The following is an 18791-nucleotide window of genomic DNA, read 5'->3' as shown; positions in this document are numbered from 1 at the left end:
GGGATTCTCAATATAGGAGCTAGAGTAAGAGATCAGGGAGTTAGTCAGGGGAGTCAGCGGAAGAGTAGATTCGAGGGCAGTTGAGTTGGGTTGAGTTGGAGTCAGTCCTTTGGAAGCGAAAGGAAGAACAGTAAACTATGTAGATCCCAAATTTGAATTCCTGACGTCATCAACATTCGACCGGTCCAATAAATAAAGAATCATCATTGTGTTTTTGTAACTGTTGTCATGTGTCATCTTTCAACACTCAAAATGTAATGTGTTAATCATCTTATTATGAAGATTTTATAAGCCTTACTAGATTGTGTATCTCCCCTCCTCTGTGTTTAGAACTTGTATACATCTCCAGTCAGTATCTATATGAAGTCTCAAGCATCCCAGAACTGTAATATATATAAACCTCTTCTCTCCTTCTCTCTTCTCTCCCTCATCATCGTTATATCCGTTATATATATTGTCTTAATATGAATCCCTCGTCATATCTCTAAACATGGCCCCCCTTATGCAACACACATACAACATTTGTTTTCACACACACACATACACACACACACACACACACACACACACACACACACGCGCGCGCGCACACACACCTATAATACTAGACAAGACACGGCCCGTAAAAAAGAATAAAAAAGACATTCAGGACATGAGAACAACAGTTAAAGAAGATGTGGTAGGTGTTCAAACAAAACTACCTACAAGCATAAATAGATACTAAACGTAACACAAGTACAATAAACAAATATTTATTGACAAACACGAACAAATGACAACACTGCAATCCCGAACAACACAATAAAACATTACTCACTTCAATAGTGGGTTTACCGGCTGAGTGGGGGGGGGGGAATCAATCGGTCAAGAATTCTACTCTGGTTCGTCCGACATTGTTTTCCGAGGAGAGAATTTACGTGCAGGCTTTACACGTGTCCAAACTCTGTCTCTCCCGTTGGCGTTCTGTCCACGGGGGGGGGGGGACCATGTGTTCTCTTGTCGATGCTCAAACTCGTTCTTTCTTTCTCTGTGTGTCAAGGGAAATAACTCCTTACTCTACACCGTAACCCGGTGCTGTTTCTTTTTATCCCTTACAAAGATAATAACTGTTAAAAATAGTTAAATACACAAACAGATAAAAACTAGACAACTATAGCTAACAGCAGAATTAAAAAAAAAAAAACTTTAAATGTTTTGCTCAACAAACACCTTTAAGTTTTTGGACGCAACCTTGTTCCCGTCTGATTATCTTGTTAGTTAAAATACGATTAAAAACAAAAAAACGTTACAAGCGAGCAACCAACAACCACTAAACGACACAATCCAAACAGAAAGCAGCCAGTCATTAAACGACGAGAAGAAGCGACTATGAACGAAAGTGCAAGATATCTGGGGCGCAACGTACGTTTAAAAAGACATTTCATTGCATTGGTTGATTGATCGCTCACCAGCAAAAACATAACCGACCATGTGCGACTTTTCGTTTCACGTAAAATGTTTGTTTTGTTCTCTTAACTTTGGTGAGAATGAACGGCTACAAATCTGCTGCTGCAAGCAGGTAGACTCCCTCTATCGGGCTAGAAATTTTCTCACACTTGCTAGTAACCTGTATCTTTACAAGGCCACCATTCGCCCATGCATGGAGTATTGTTGCCACATATGGGATAGTGCCCAAACCGCTAGTCTCTCCCTCTTAAACAAGGTCCCAAAAGAGTTTCAAATCTAATAGGTTCTGCACTTTCTACCAAGCTTCAACCCCTGCCCCATCGCCACAATTTTACTGTTTTTTTTTTTTTTTAGGAGAAATCGACTCTGAAACTTTCCCTTTTCTGCTTCTTGTTAAATCAGTTCGAACATTTTCTTACGCTTAGTGCTATTATTCTCTTTCCCTTAAAATCCATTATCAAACCATATATGGAGAACCATGCACGTATTTGGGCTGGTGAGTGTCTGTCCCATTTGATAAGGTATGAAAATGTATCTGCATTTTAATTGGCCCTACCATTTCTTCCTCTTTACAACCTCTTTCTGACGGACGTGATATTGCCAGTCTCAATCTTTTCTACAAATACTATTGTAGCATGTATTCCTCAGAATTGTCTGATTTATTTCCTGCTTCTCTTGTTCCGGCTCATTGGTCTAGTGGTCTTCATCAATTCTCTGTTTTAATATTTCATTGTAATACAACATTTTTTATACCAGTAGGTTCTTTTCATGACTGCAAGGTTGATTAATCTGTTTCATTTGACGCTTCTTCATGAATTGTAGAAACATTTGTAATTTGTTTGCAGCCACCCTTTCTTCTTCACTGCAACCTTTCTTACATACGTGATGCTGCTAGTCTCAGTTTTTTGTATGTATTCTTCAGAATTGTCTGATCTATTCTCTGCTTCTTTTGTTCAAGCTCGTTTGACTTTGTTGGTTTAGTGGTCTTCATCAATTTGCTTCTTTTTTTTTTATCCCTCATTGTAATACAGTTTCCGATTCTTGTAGCTTCTTTCCAAGAACTGCGAATTTGTAAAACAAAATCCTCCTGAACTGTTTTTTAACCTTAAGATGGATGGTTCTGCTCTTGAGGTAAAAAAAAAAATCGACTCTGAAAATTTTCGGTCTGTTTTTTTTATTTTTTTTTTATCAAATCTTTCTTGGAGTTCATATATGAAAGGCATTGCTCTTTCTGCGTCTTCGTGAAATCGATTCTCTCTATCGCTCTAAACCCTTCTTCACAAGCAAAATAATTCTTTATCTCTGCAGATCTACTATCAAACCATATATGGAGTATTGTTGTCATATTTGGATTATTGAATCTATGTCCCATTTGATGTTTCTTTATAAATTGCAGAAACGTAATCTATAATGAGATTGGCCCTACCCCATCTCCTCTCCAATCTCTCTCTCACAGACGTGATGTTGCTAGTCTCAGTCTTTTCTTTAAACATTATCATGGTATGTCTTCTCCATAAGTGCTTGATCTATTTCCTGCTTCTTTTACTCCCGCTCATTTGACTTGTCGGTCTACTGGTCTTCGTCAATTCGATGGTTTAATAACTTATTAGAATACAGCTTTTTATTGCGGTAGCTTATTTCCAAGAAACGCATGCTTTTGAAACTCTTTTCCTGTTGACTGTTTCCTCCTACTTTTAACGTCTTTTTTCTAAGACTAGGGTTAATAGGCATCTCCTGTCTTTGAACGGCGACCAGCAGTTTAGCGTCTAACGATAAATCATTTTTTACTAAAAAGACAACAGCAGTTTTCTGCTTTATAAAATTTCGTAATATTTGGATATTTTACTATTTTCGACACGATAATTTTACAAGTAATATTATTTTTGGTTAAAAGTACATATTTAAAAAAATGACCTTTAGACTTTATCTAAACAAGCACAAAGAAATCCTGCCCTACGTCGTTGGGTACATCAGCTGGTTATTGTTTTATCAAATTGTCAAAAAGGGTGAAAGGAAGAGGATATAGAATAAAGTAAGTTGTACCAATCTGTACTTCCCCCTACACCACCCAAAACTCGTACAATTTGCGTAAGTTGACATCTGAAAAGGAATAAAGAAGAGGAATAATAAAAGTATGAAGAGAGAGAGAGAGAGAGAGAGAGAGAGAGAGAGAGAGAGAAAGAGAAAGAGAAGGGTTGGGCGGAGAAAAGGGTAGGAGGTGTCTAAATTCCGTCCTCCGATGGGGAAAGGAAGAGGAGCGTTTACAATGAAAATTGAAACGATGACATCAAAAGCATAAAAAGAAAACGTTCATTAGTAGCAGTGGTAGGAAAAATGACATAGGTGGAGGGAGAAGGAGGAGTTGTGTGAGTTAGTCGTCGGTTTGATTGTGGACATCTTAGAAACGTATTCATATATTGTAAGATTATGGATATATGTAATATCTAATCCGGCCTTAGTGAGTTTTTAATTATCTTATATAGTTGCTGCCCCTATACTATACTATATTATAATCTCTTTTTCTCTTCTTCTATCAATATAAATAAAATGAACTCATTTTTTCCCCTCCGACTTTGACATTTATAGGACTGCACCTGTATACATTTGGTGCAGCCGTATCATTCACAAACTGAATCGCGACATCTGTCGCATGTTATAGGCTTATTAGCTGTCAAGTATCTTGCTGATCAGAGTTTCCTATATTCTGTCTGGTGAGAGTCCACTGTAAAAATCGGTTACATTTAATGGAAGTAGTAAAGTATACTCTCTCTAACAAATCCATCCTACCACCGCCACTCACTTACACCATTCCAGAACGTACACAGGCGACATTTAAAACCGATCACCGGTTAGAATTTATCTAAAAACTGGTCTGGACTTACGCTGAAACGAACCACGGTTACTTTGCCATTGAATAGCATAAAACATAAACACAATTTATAAAGCATTTATTATAATAAAATTAAATTAAAACAGAACACAATCAGTTACCTGGAATTGATTTCACAATTACATTACTTCGATTTCGTTATAACCCGCATGGTTAGAGTTTTATGAAAACCTGGATTTACATTTACGTGAAACGCACCAAACTTACTTTCAGAAACACAACTTCCGTTTGGCTCTTTCCTTCCGTCCTTTTATTTTCTTTCTTTCTTTCTTTGTAAGGACATGTTTTCGTTGCCATAGTAACAACTTCTTACCGACATTGTTTCACTGTTTATGAATATTGAAATAAAATACATTACTACACATTAATAATATCTCACTTTTAATCAGTTTTATCGACTTTGGAAAACTTTTTTTACTTTTTTAAATGACAACGTTAATGTTTATTATTATTGAAATAAAATACATTACTACACATTAATAATATCTCACTTTTAATCACTTTTATCGACTTCTGGAAACTTTTCTTACTCTTTTTAATTGACAACGTTAATGTTTATGAATATTGAAATAAAATACATTACTAAACATTTATTAACAGCTTTTTTTTTTTTGTTTTACTGTTTATGTCTCACTTTTATCGACTTTTTCTTTTTTAATAGCATTTTCTTAAAATGAATATTAAAATAATTTCCCAACTTTTTTTATTTTTTTAGTTTGGTGTGTGGAATAAAACTTCTTTTTTTTTCTTTTTTTTTTTTTTCATTATAATTATTCATTACAACAATTGTTATCGACCCCGGTTCTTTGCCTGACAAACGACATCTGTCGGCGGTTCTTGAAACTAAATTACACGCATTACCTCCATGTTACTGACATGCAGAAGTGCCAATGGTGCCATACCTGTTATTGTAAATTAACACTCTTAGCTAATTCCGTAAAATGTGATTCTACTTTTTCAGGCGCATTTGCACTCTACCCATGTTAAGAATGGCTTCTTAAATAATAACGTTATTACAGCACGAAAAAAACATTATACTTTAATCTTAGAAATACGATTTCAAATATAGCGCGGATAATCAGTGCACTAGCGCGGATAATCAGTGCACTAGCACCCATTTTCTTACTAATAAATGTTTAGTAATTATTTTTCTTTTATTATTCATAAACAGTACAAACGTCGTCATTTAAAAATAACATGCTATTAAAACACAAAATAACATTAATTACACGTAAGTATTACTGCAATATTCAATAAGATATTATTAATAAATGTGTAGTAATGTCTTTTATTTCATTATTCAATATAAGAATAATTTCAATATTTCATATATATAATATTTCAATATCAGACAAGATAAAGTCGAAAACATTGACACATAAACAGAGGGGAATTTCTGCAATCAAAATATTACATATGTTGAGATATAATATAATATAATATAACATATAATTGATTATAATGAAAAATATTTTATATATTTACTAAGTAGGCTTAGTTGCCCGGGACTATTTTTAGTTTCACACTTTTTATCACTTTTCTTAATAAACCATGTTTTTGTTTGTTTAATTTCTAGAAAGTAAGAAGCCTTCTAACTCTAATTATTGATAAGTAATTTGGTAAATGTAGTGTCAGAATATATTTGGTTATTACAGTTTATCTCCAATATTCTTATAGGAGTCTGTGACATATTTTCACTGTATGGACGCCCGGTGTGAACAGAAAACTTACGATATCATTATACCATCTTTAGACAAAACAGATCCTACCCTTGGATCCTAACCAGAAAATCAAGGAGGTATATTTTAGTTGCACGTACAGCCCAAAAGCGACATTATTTTATTTAATTGGTACTCATGCACTTATTGATCCGTGCTGAAATAATAATGTTATTATTTAAAAAGCCATTCTTAACATGGGGAGGGGAGGGTGGTTTGTACCTATTCTATACTTTAACATTACAATTGAATAAAAAAAAACATATCATAAAACTTTAATTAAACTTGGAAATACGATTTTTAAAAAATAGCGCGGATCAGTAAGTGCACTAGCACCAAATTAATTTATTTTTTTACATTGCGTTTTCGGTGATCGGGAGATCCTACTTATTAAAAACAAGAATAGAAGGTGATAACATACTAGGATAGGCACCGCCAAAAATGGCCGAAAAATCAAGTTGTTGTTGTTTTTTAAAACGAAATTACATTTATTAAAATCCATTATTTCTGAGTAAAATTTTTTTCCAGAAAGATAAAACCCTGAATTTTATCATATAGAAAATAGAATAATGTAAAACTTTTTCTACTATTTTTAATTAAATTTTAAATGTTTAATTTTCCCAAAAAGTTAACAATTGACATTTTTTGTCTTGCACAAAAAACGTACATAAATATTTAAAAAAAAAAAAAAAAAAAGGTTTTTGAAATAATTAATTTATTTATTTGTGTCTAACTAAGATTTAGGATGATTTTCTATGAGAATATGCAAAAATATTATAATATAAGTACCTAGATTTCAAATAATTCCACTTATTCATATAGGCAACCAATTACTTCGCGTCGATATAGAATCTAGATCGACATGTTTACGTTTGTAGTTGATAAAAAGCAAACTATGGAAGACCAAACAGGCCAAAAAAAAAAAAAAAAAAACAGCTGAGGCTGGCCAGTACCAGATGGGTGACCATTTGTATGAGTTTGGTTTTTAATGTGTATTTGTGTGGGGACGAGGCTCACCAAAAAGCAGAATAAAAAAAAAAATTATTTCAGCGCGTTTGGTCCACCGTAGTCGAAAGGCGGCAAACGTTTTTAAACGGGATCGAAAAAAATGATGCTATTTTTAACACAAAGGGCACAATATTTATCGAATTTTTTTTGTATCGATTCTTCAAATCATGCCCTGTTTAATAATGGTCATGCATTATTCGGCTCGCTAAAAAAAAATTGTTAATTTATTTATCAAAAATTTTAAAATGGCATTTTTCGTATAAATATTAAAAAAATTTTTTTTGTTTTGCTTAACTTAAATTAATTATTTTACTTAACATATTCACCGAATTTCACACTTCAAAACTCAAAAGCGGGATAATTAAACACAATCGAAGTTCTGATATTCAGACGTCAAAATAAGGTACGCAAACAATTTTTCTTTTTTTTTTTTTAATCTATAATTCTGTCCCTTACAACAACACAATATCTTGTGTTCAGTTTCAGATGATTATTTTAAGCATATTTGTTCCCACTTCAAAACAAGGGGGGGTTTGTAAGCAAAAAAATATATATATATAAATATCGTTTATGAAAAATAAGTACACTGTTATAAAGTTCATTGTTCTCCTAATAATCGCTGAAAATTTCGTATTGATCGGATAATTACCTGATTTTTGGTAGATTTTTAAAAAGACGGTCCGTCAAAAAGTACTGACTTGCCCCCCTCCCCAGTTTTGGCGGTGCCTATCGTAGTAATCATTACTTTCTATCCTCTTTGAATGAATAGGATCTCCCGATCGAATAATTTATAATCTGGAAAAACCGTGACACACGTGCGTACGGTACGTTAGTCTACGGTATTAATATATCGATATTTGCAATTTTATATAATAGATGGGCAACACTGGATTACCCTGCTAATTGCTTCTAAAAATAAAATAAAAGTATTTTTTTTATAAAAACACTTCGTAAAGAAAACTAGAAAAAGAAAAAGAAAAGCGAGCATTGGGTTGCAGTGAGAGTAATTGTCTAACTAAAAGGAGGGGAGAAGAAAGAGGATGCACAAAAGAGGAAGTTGCACGGATGTCTTGTTCTCTCGTCAAACACACACACACACATGCATACATAGACACGCTGTGAAAGCCGACCCCAGAAGGGATTAAAGAAAGAGGAAAAGTGAAAGTAGAAACATTGGTGGAAGGGGGAGATGTGCGGATGAAAGTAGGAGGAATCGAAAGGCCGTAATTGAGAGAGGGGTGGGAAGAGGACTTATTACGACGAAGCGAAGATGATGTCAGACAGAGATAAAACTTTTTTTCTTCTTTTTAAGACGGTCGTATGTAAAGTGGTGGTTGCAGTAGGAGTGGTGGTGGTAGTAATAGGAGATATTGAAATGGAGGGAGGATTAAAGGAGAAGTGGGAGTTAATTATTGGATGAAGGAAAGGAAACGAGAATTTCCTGATGGAGTTCATCCTCCATCGCATCTCGAAATTATATTCAATATCGCATTTTTATTTTTTTCGCTTTTTATTGCTTTTTTTTTCTTTTTTTTATTCATCTTTTTATTTTTTATATTTTTCTTTCGCTTTTTTTCCCTTCCTTCTTTTGCTTCAAATTTTTCTTGTATTTTTCTTCACCTCTTTGGTTTATATTTCATTTTTTTTCTTTCTTTACTTGCTATTATTCGTCTTCCTTTCTTTTCTTTATTTTCTACTTCTGTTCTTCTTCTTCTTCTTCTTCTTCTTCTTCCTCTACTTGATATTCATTGTCTTTCTTCTTCTCCTTCTTCTTCTTCTTTCTCTGCTATTTATTAATCGTCTTTTTTCTTTTTCCTCAACTACATATCTTTCTTCTTTTTTTTCTTTTTCTCATAATCTTTTTCTTTTCTTCTTTTTCTTCTTGCTCGTCTTCTTCCTTTTTCTTTTTCTCAACTTCATACTTTTCTTTTCTTTCTTCTTTTTCTTCTTTCTCTACTTCATATCTTTCTTTTTGCTTTTTTCTCTCCTTTTTCTCCCTCTTCCACCTCTACTTTAAATCCTTTTTTTTTTTTACATGGGGATCACCACTTATCAAGGCCTGAAGGCCACTCAGGGATAAGGGTTATTGCGTGTACAGTAATCAGTGAGATAGTACTGTAGTAATCATTAGTATTGGAGATTTGATAGAGTGTCTTACTTAAGGGGCCGGTTTGTCAGGAGTTTGTTTATGTTGGACTTGAAGACGTCCAAGTTGTAGTCAGGTGGGAAACAGGCAAGCGGCAGAGAGTTCCACTGGTGTGCAGTTCTAAGAAAGAAGCTTTGCTCATGGAATCTACGTTTTGATTTAGGCACAGATAAAGAGTGGGGAAAATTATTGACAGTAGTTTCAGCCAGACGGGTGTTTTTCGTGAAAGATTGGCGACGGGGAGACGAGGGATTTGAGCTAAGACGAGCATCTGCCATGGAAATAACGATAAAATAAAGACAGGCTCGCAACGTCTCTTCTGTGGGAGAGAGGTTGCAGGGAAGAGAAACGGCACCCCCCACTAAACCACAAAGTCTATTTTGTACTCTGTCAAGGCAGGATAGGCTGTATTTAGCAGCTCCTGTCCAGATGTGGCAGCAGTACTCCATTCTTGGACGTACTTGGCTTTTATACAGATAGAGAATTGCATTAGTAGTGAGATATCTTCTGGAGCGGTAGAAGAATCCCACCATTTTACCAGCGTCCCTGGCAACAGACTTGATGTACGTGTTCCATTTCAGATCAGGAGTAAAGGTCAAACCCAGAAGCTTGTCAAAACATGGAGCACCCCCCAAGACGAGAGCCATCCATTTCAATTGATGCTAGATGGGGATCAGAGCATTGATGATGTAAAGAGGGAAGCTTGGTTTTGGATGCATTAAAAGTGACCAGCCACCTCTTCCCCCATTGTACCACGTGCTCAAGATCAGAGGAGAGAGAATTAGAGAGAACTTTGTCATTTACGGCCTTTGATGTGCTGCCATAGATGGTCGTTTCATCAGCATAGATGTCAACGAAAAATACATCCTTCTTTTTCTTCGTTTTCTTTTTCTTTCTCTACTTCATATCTTTCTTTTTTCTTTTTCTTTTCTTTCTTTCTTCTTTTTTACTTCATATCTGTCTTCCCTTTTTCTTCGTTTTCTTCCTCTTCCACCTCTGCTTTAAATCCTTCTTTTTCTTCGTTTTCTTCCTCTACATCATATTCTTCGTCTTTATTTTTCTTTGTATTCTTCTTTTTTTCTTCTCCTTCCTCCACTTTTCTTTTATTTTCTTCTATTTTCTTTTATTTTTCATGCCTTTTAGAGACGAGACATTTTTTTTTAATCACATAGAAATAATTAACTGGAATTAATTTAATAACATAAAACGAAAACAACCAAATGTATGGTTAACATGATCCTGAGAAAAATAAATTTGATCCAAAAAATAATTAATATTTAAAAAAAAAACATTTGTTTTTAATATTTAAAAAGAAACAAATACGAAATGAATCATATAAGTTTGTTTTTTTTTTACAAAAGCATCACACTTATCAAGGCCAAAAGGCCACTCGAGGATGTGGGTCAAAGGGTGTACAGTGGAAATTGGACAATATAGCAATCGTTAGTAATGGGAATTCGGTAAATTTGTTAACTTATATGGAACGGCTCATCAGAAATTTGCTTACGTCAGACTTGAAGACAACCGTATTGTAGTCAGCTGGAAAGCAGGAAAACAGAAGACAATTCCATAGGCGTGTGGTTCAAAGAAAAAAGCTTTGCTCATGGAATCTATGTTTAGGTTTAGGCACAGATAAAGAGTTGGGGAAATTATTGATAGTGTTTTCTGCTAGACCGGTGTTTCTTGTGAAAGTTTGGCGAAACATTTTTTTTTTTTAATATTTAAAAATAAACAAAAAAAATACGAAATGAATCACATAAGTTTAACATGTCAACGTCCAACTTGTGTGACGTCATCATAGTTTGAACACGTCTATTTCATCGATAGAAAAGTCTTCACGTTGTTGGTGTTGTTGTTGTTCTTCTTCTTCTTCTTCTTACTTCTCTATTCGATTTGTCATCGCCAGCGCGTGTCTGGTCGGCGCATATCAAAATGAACCATAAATGATAGTCTGTTTTCGTTATTTTATTTACAAATTGGTGCCGGTTTTAATTTTTTGTTTTAGACACTCCACTAATAAATGACATAATCGTAATTAGTGACTTGACGGACTTTAATGATTCACTTATCTAACCTTCCCGTGTAATTGTGAGACAAGGGTTACGCAATCGCCAGCCACACCTCTCTCCTGAATCGGAACTGCTTAAATACAGTGGCAAGGAAGCTGGAAATAATGCCGAGATAAGCGGACAGCATATACAGCATCCTGCCTTGACAGACTACAAAATAGACGTCGTGGCTTGGTGGGGGATACCCTTTTCTCTTCTCTGCAACCTCTCTCCCACAGAGGAGACGTTGCGAGCCTGTCTCTGTTTTATCGTTATTTCCATGGCAAGTGCTCGTCTGAGCTCCAATCTCTGGTTCCCCCCACGAAAAACACCCGAGTAGCTGAAACCATTGTCAATTATTTTCCCCACTCTTTATCCGTGCCTAAATCAAAACGTACATTCCATGAACAAAGCTTCTTTCTTAGAACTGCACGCCTGTGGAACTCTCTGCCGCTTACCTGCTTCCCCCTGACTTCAACTTGGATGTCTTCAAGTCCAACATAAACAAATTCCTGATGAACCGCCCCCTTAAGTAATGACACCTTATCAAATCTCCAATACTAACGATTGCTACGATACTATCCCACTGCTTACTCTACACGCAATAACCCTTATCCCCGAGTGGCTTCCGGGCCTTGATAAGTGGTGACCACCATGTAAAAAAAAGTCCCAAATTGTCACCCGTTTTAGTATTGACCATGCTCAACGTTGATTAACTTCGGTGATCTAACCTTCTCAAACGCATTAAGAATAACCAAAATAAAATTGACTAGTAGGCCGCCCGGCATTGCCCGGTCGTAAAATACGCTTAAATATATTTTGATTAGTGCAAGTTTCATATTTATTATTATATCATATTGGACCCAATGATTTTAAAAGTTAAAAACAAAATGACTCGTGCGCCACCTCCGAGAATCGAAAACAAAACATTTAGCTTAGGATATATATTTTTTCTTTGACGTTAATGCCTAAGCTATGGAGAGATGTTTGCTGCAAGGCTAAAAATTAAAACATGAACCAATAGCTATTACGTCACACATGCATATTTGTAATGCCGACGTTCAACCTTCACCTAACAAATTTAATTTTTTTAATTTTCACATTTTTGCACAGATGTTCCCTGGATAAAACCTAAATATAAAGCTTCGCATAGGTTCGAATACCTTATATATTAAGCTTCATTTCTGTAGACCAAAAACTGACGGAGGAGTTTGGTAGGCAACGTGTTTTAAACAAATATATATAGGTCTACATAAGTAAATATGTATAGAAAGAGGTTTGTGTTTACTATAAGCTTTTTATGCAAATATTATGCAAGTATAGATCATAATCAGACCATATACCATAAATTATATAATCAGACCCTCAGTCGCGACCGTGACAAGTGGAGAATGATGGTTCACAGGAAGTCGTCTTCGGACACGAAGGACAGCACATGATGATGATGATGATGATGATGATGATGATGATAAATCATGTAGAATATCTGCATGAATATAATTACACGTAATAGTTAACTAAAGATGATCATCTCATTAGAAAACCAAAAAAAAACTAATACGGAATTTGGAGTCCAGTGGCAAGGAGTGATGCATTTTAAAAGTGATGAAAATGGCCATGTTGTCATGACTTGGATCGGTAGAGAGCATGAGTTGTACAGAGGCGCATCTCCGATCTTGCTCGTTGAACTTTGTGCCACTTTCAGACATGATAGGAGGCTCCTATCGCTCTTTGGGATTTGTACAATTGGTCAACTAGTAAATGGTCTGTAATAATTAAAAAAAAAGGCAACAAAGCCAGTTTCATCAAACGGAAATGGAATCATGTCATCTTTTGTGGGGCGACAATGTTATCGTTCTGCCCTGTATAATTGTATTTCCGTTTGATGGAAACCAGTTTTCTTTTCTTTCTTCTTTTTTTGTTGCGAACCATCTGCTAGTTGGACAGTTGTGACACAATGTTTAACAAGCGAAATTAGAGATGCGCCTCTGTACGGATGTGCATGTATGCGTACGTGTATGTATGCGTATGTATATGTATATGTACGTGTATGTATGCGTATGTATATGTATATGTACATGTATGTATGCGTATGTGTATGTGTATGTACGTGTATGTATGCGTATGTGCACGCATTTACATAATTTCCCTTGTCTTCGCGTCTTGATTATATGTACATGTATTTGCCTGCGTATGTGTTAGCGAGATTGTGTCTGTATCTTACAGAGTGTAACGAAAAATTAGTCTTTGGTGTGATTTCAAGTGAAGACCACATCGTGCCACCTCACATCTTCAAAGTCGGCTTGAAAGTCGACACCAAAGTCTACCTGGATGTGCTGAACAGTGCTCAATCAGGTGGCCGCTGGCAGACCCTGGATGTGGCAGCAGGACTCGGCGCCGACCCACAAGTCCAAAGAGATCCAAGCTTGGCTTCCAAAGGAGTGCTACGATTTTGTACCCTTCTCCCACTGCCCCCCTTCTCCCACGACCTTAACGGCTGGACTATTTCGTTTGGTCATACGTCAAGAACATCACCAACATGACCTCCCACAGCAGTGATTGAGGCTGAAGGCAGCTACATTGAATAGATGTCAGCTCTACTACATAATCAAGTTACCTGAATTGATTTTTTTTTTCAATAAAAGTTTTAAAATAAAGCTGTAGTGTTGTTTTCTTTAGGGCGACAAGTTTATCGTTTCTCTTTATAGTCGTAAAAGAATAACTCTTCACTCTGATCCCTATCTGGCATCAATTGAAATGAATGGCTCTCGTCTTGGAGAGGCCTCATGTTTTGACAAGCTTCTGGACTTGACTTTTACTCCTGATCTAAAATGGAACACGTACATCAAATCTGTTGCCAAAGCCGCTGGAAAAATGGTGGTATCCTTCTATCGATCCTGTAGATATCTCACTGCTGATGCAATTCTCTATCTATATAAGAGCCAAGTTCGTCCAAGGATGGAGTACTGTTGCCACATCTGGGCAGGAGCTGCTAGAAAAGACTTATCCTGCCTTGATAGAGTTCAAAATAGACTTCGTAGCCTCATAGAAGATGTCTTTTTTCTTCCCTGCAACCTCTTTCTCACAGAAGAGATATTGCGAATTTGTCTCTGCTTTATCGTTATTTTCATGGCAAGTGCTCGACTGAGCTTCAATCTATGGCCCCCCCTCGCCAAACTTTCACAGGAAACACCCGTCTAGCTGAAAACACTATCAATAATTTCCCCCTAAACCTAAACATAGATTCCATGAACAAAGCTTCTTTCTTAGAACTGCACACCTGTGGAATTGTCTTCCGTTTTTCTGCTTTCCAGCTGACTACAAAATGGTTGTCTTCAAGTCCAATGTAAACAAGTTCTTGATAAGCCGTTCCCCTTAAGTTAACAAATTTACTGAATCTCCATTACTGAGAATTACTATATTGTCCAATTGACTACTGCACACTCTTTAACCCTTATCCTCGAGTGGTCCCTGGGCCTTGATAAGTGGTGATGCCTATGTAAAAAAAAAATACAAATCAATCGTAACTTTTGCAGTATTTTTTGTTATGGGGATGGACAGATTGTTGTAAATATTGTCAACAACTGTATCCATGACTTTTTTGACAGGTAAATTTGCGAAAAGACTTTCTACGCCGAGGGAGTCTGTCTGTGAACGCGCATGCACGTGTGTGTGTTCGCGTATGTGTGTGTGTGTGTGTGTCTGTGCGCGTGTTTCTGTATATGTGCCTGTGCGCGTGCGTGCGTACGCGTATGTGTGTATATATGCGTGTATTTATGTGTGTATGTTTGTGTGCGTGCTTATATATATGTTCGCATGTATGTGTCTGCGCACACGTATGTGTGCGTGTATAGGTGCGTTTGTGCGCACGCGCATGGGCGTGTTTATATATGTGTCTGTATGCGTGCGTGCTTGCATGCGTTCGTATATATGTGTATGTGTGCGCATTTATGTATGTGTGTCTGTGCGCGTGCGTACGTGTGTGTGTGTATATATGCGTGTGTATTTATGTGTGTTTGTGTGCATTTGTACGTGTGTGTGCACGTGTGTTTGTTTATATACATGTTTGCTTTTACGTGTGCTTGTGCACACGTGTGTGTGCGAGTGTATATATGTGTCTGTGTGCGTGAGTGTGTGCGTGCATATATACGTGTGTCTGTGTGTGCATATGTGTGCGTGTGTACACGAATGCCTGACTGGATGTAATGCAATCGACTCTGCCATTGAAGTCAAGGAATTCGGTTTTGTTTTTAATTCCTGGTCCGCCATGTTTATTAGGAAATTCGTTTGATTTTTTTTGTTTTTTGTTTCTTGTTTGTTTGTGTGTTTTTTTTTTGTTTTTTGTTTGCTTGTTTTGTTTTGTTTTGTTTTTTTGTTGAAAAGAAAAAGACGCCATTTTATTTGGGCGTGTAAAAAAACGTCTTTTGTTTTGATATTTTCTTCGCGAAAACAATGTTTAGAACACAGGGAGGGGCGAGGGAATTCCGATTTTTATCCGATATTTTGGATGATGAAGAATGACAAGGATTATAACATACGGAAACAATTTGGAAAATGAAAAAAAAAGAAAAAAAAGAAATGAAGAAATAACGAAAAAGAAAGAAAGAATGAAAAAGAAAAAATTGTAAAAAAAGAAAAGAAAAGAAAGAAAGGTATAAAGAAAAAAAAAACAGAAAGGAAAAGAGGAAGAAAATCCAAACATAATTTTCTTGTTGAATTTTCAGCCTATAGCCAAAACAAAATTAAAGAAAAATCCTTTATAATGTACGTAACTGTGATGGAAGGAAAACGTCATATTCCAAAAATCACGTAATTTGATCACATAGTTTTATTTTTAACTAAAAAAAAAAAATCAAATTTTATGAGTAAGCAAAATGGACTGCCTTGCATCGTCATCTTGAAGGAACAAGGGCAGATAACTCCACAATAATTAAAACTTGCTAGATCAGCCTTGTAATGCCTACGGTTCCCCATTAATCGCTTAAAATCGTTTAAAAATGATTTTCTTCATAAAAAATAAAACTACTTGTTTAATTTATGTGGATTTTCGGGGGGGCATTTACATCGAGGGGATACAAGTTCGTTGGGCCACATTCCATTAAAATACTTTTAAAACAGGCACGGGGATGCAGCTTTTCGGTGATGGGACAGAGGTTGGAGCTTGACTGATAGTGCGGGACTTATTAGATTAGAGACTCTTTTTTGGACCTTGTCTAAGAATGAGAGACTAGTGGTAGGTGCACCAGCCCAGATGTGGCAACAATACTCCAATGCTATTGAATTAGTTTGGAATTATTTGGGAGATGAGTAAATTGTATCATTTTTTGTTTAATTTTTTTTTTTTTTTTTTTACAAGGTGGTCACCACTTATCAAAGCCCAGAAGCCACTCGGGGATAAGGGTTATTGCGTGTACAGTACGTTAGTGTTGAGATTTGATAAAGTTTCTTACTTAATGGGGCGGTTCATCGGGAATTTGTTTATGTTGGACTATTATCCTTATCTTCTAGGTGTTGTTTTCACGACGTTTTGGCCAATTATTCCTATCCCGTCATGGTTAACCTGACGAAGACCAGGGGAAGAAATGGCCGAAACGAAACTGAGGAGAATAGTTCAAATAATTTTAAAAAAATAATACTCTATGCGTTTAATACTTGACCTGTTTGGCTGCGATCAAAGTGTAGTATCTGGTCTGATACTACACTTCGCCTTTTCTGACCTCGCTCAGTGGAGGAGAATTCCTTCTAGATTGAGGCAATTTTTATGTTTGTTTCTATCCAGTGCCCCCTTTTTGGGGGAGCTGGATTTCCCCACATTAAAAACCGACCTTGTGTCTAACTCTGCCCTTGTGGGGAGGAAAATAAATAGGAACAATATTCCATGCATGGGGCGAATGGTGACCTTGTAGAGATATAGGATACTCGCTGGTGTGAGCAACTTTCTAGCACAGTAGAGAAAGTCAACCTTCTTTGCAGCAGTCTTGGCAATGTCCTCAATGTATTTGTTCTAATTCATGTTGGCTGTGAATGTTAAGCCATGGAGTTTGAACCAAGTGCTTTTATGTAGCATATTATTAGTCATGACAATCAATGGTTGAGACGGTTTCTTATAAATGTTTAAGGAAAGAAGTTTAGTCTTAGTAGCATGTAATGTTAACATTCATTCACAACCGCTTTCCACTACAGACTAGGGTTTTTCTCTAAGGTCCTTAGCCATTCCCTTAGAGATGTGTTCATTCATTTCCCCCTCGTGTCTGTTGTATAACATTGTTTCATCAAACCAATATACGCATCTCAGAGGCAATTTTATCCGAGAGGTCATTTATGGATATGAGAAATAATAAAGGTCCAATCATTTATAGATCATATTTTGTCATTCAATCATGGAGGACAACCTGGATTTTTCTCTTAATTGTGGCACACCCACATTTATATTGTGTTGTTTTAATATATCACCATCCATGCTGATGACACGGCCATCTATGGCAACACATCAAAGGCCGTAAATGACAAAGTTCTCTCTGATTCCTTCTCCTCTGATCTTGAGCATGTGGTACAATGGGAGAAGAGGTGGCTGGTCACTTTTAATTCATCCAAAACCAAGCTTCTATCTTTACATCATCAATGCTCTGATCCCCATCTAGACTCAATTGAAATGGATGGCTCTCGTGTTGGGGAGGCTCCATGTTTTGACAAGCTTCTGGGCTTGACCTTTACTCTTGATCTGAAATGGAACACGTACATCAAATCTGTTGCCAGGGATGCTGGTAAAATGGTGGGATTCTTCTACCGCTCCAGAAGACATCTCACTACTGATGCAATTCTCTATCTGTATAAAAGCCAAGTACATCCAAGGATGGAGTACAGCTGCCACATCTGGGTAGGTGCTGCTACAAACAGCCTATCCTGCCTTTACAGAGTACAAAATAGATTTTGTGGCTTAGTGGGGGACACCCTTTTCTCTTCCCTGCAATCTCTCTCCCACAGAAGAGACGTTGCGAGCCTGTCTTTATTTTATCGTTATTTCCATGGCAGGTGCTCGTCTGAGCTCCAATCCCTCGTCCCCCCTCGCCAATCTTTCACGAGAAACACCCGTCTGGCTGAAACTACTGTCAATAATTTTCCCCACTCTTTATCTGTGCCTAAATCCAAACGTAGATTCCATGAGCAAAGCTTCTTTCTTAGAACTGCACGCCAGTGGAACTCTCTGCCGCTTACCTGTTTCCCACCTGACTACAACTTGGACGTCTTCAAGTCCAACATAAACAAACTCCTGACAAACCGCCCCCTTAAGTAAGACACTCTATCTAAACACCCAATACTAATGATTACTACAATACTATCTCATTGATTACTGTACACGCAATAACCCTTATCCCTGAGTGGTCTTCGGGCCTTGATAAGTGGTGACCCCCATGTAAAAAAAAAAAAAAAAAAATCAAGAACAACCTGGATTTTTTTTCCTTGTCTTAGAAGGATTTAATTATATTAAGTATTCGTCCAGTAATAGCATGATTAAATTTTTAAGAGAAGACCTT

Source organism: Euprymna scolopes, chromosome 45 (genome assembly GCF_053919585.1).
Source record: "Euprymna scolopes isolate OS-2025 chromosome 45, ASM5391958v1, whole genome shotgun sequence".
Classification (NCBI taxonomy): Eukaryota; Metazoa; Mollusca; class Cephalopoda; order Sepiida; family Sepiolidae; genus Euprymna; species Euprymna scolopes.
The sequence above is the reverse complement of the archived record's forward strand: the minus strand, read 5'-3'. Positions refer to the sequence as shown.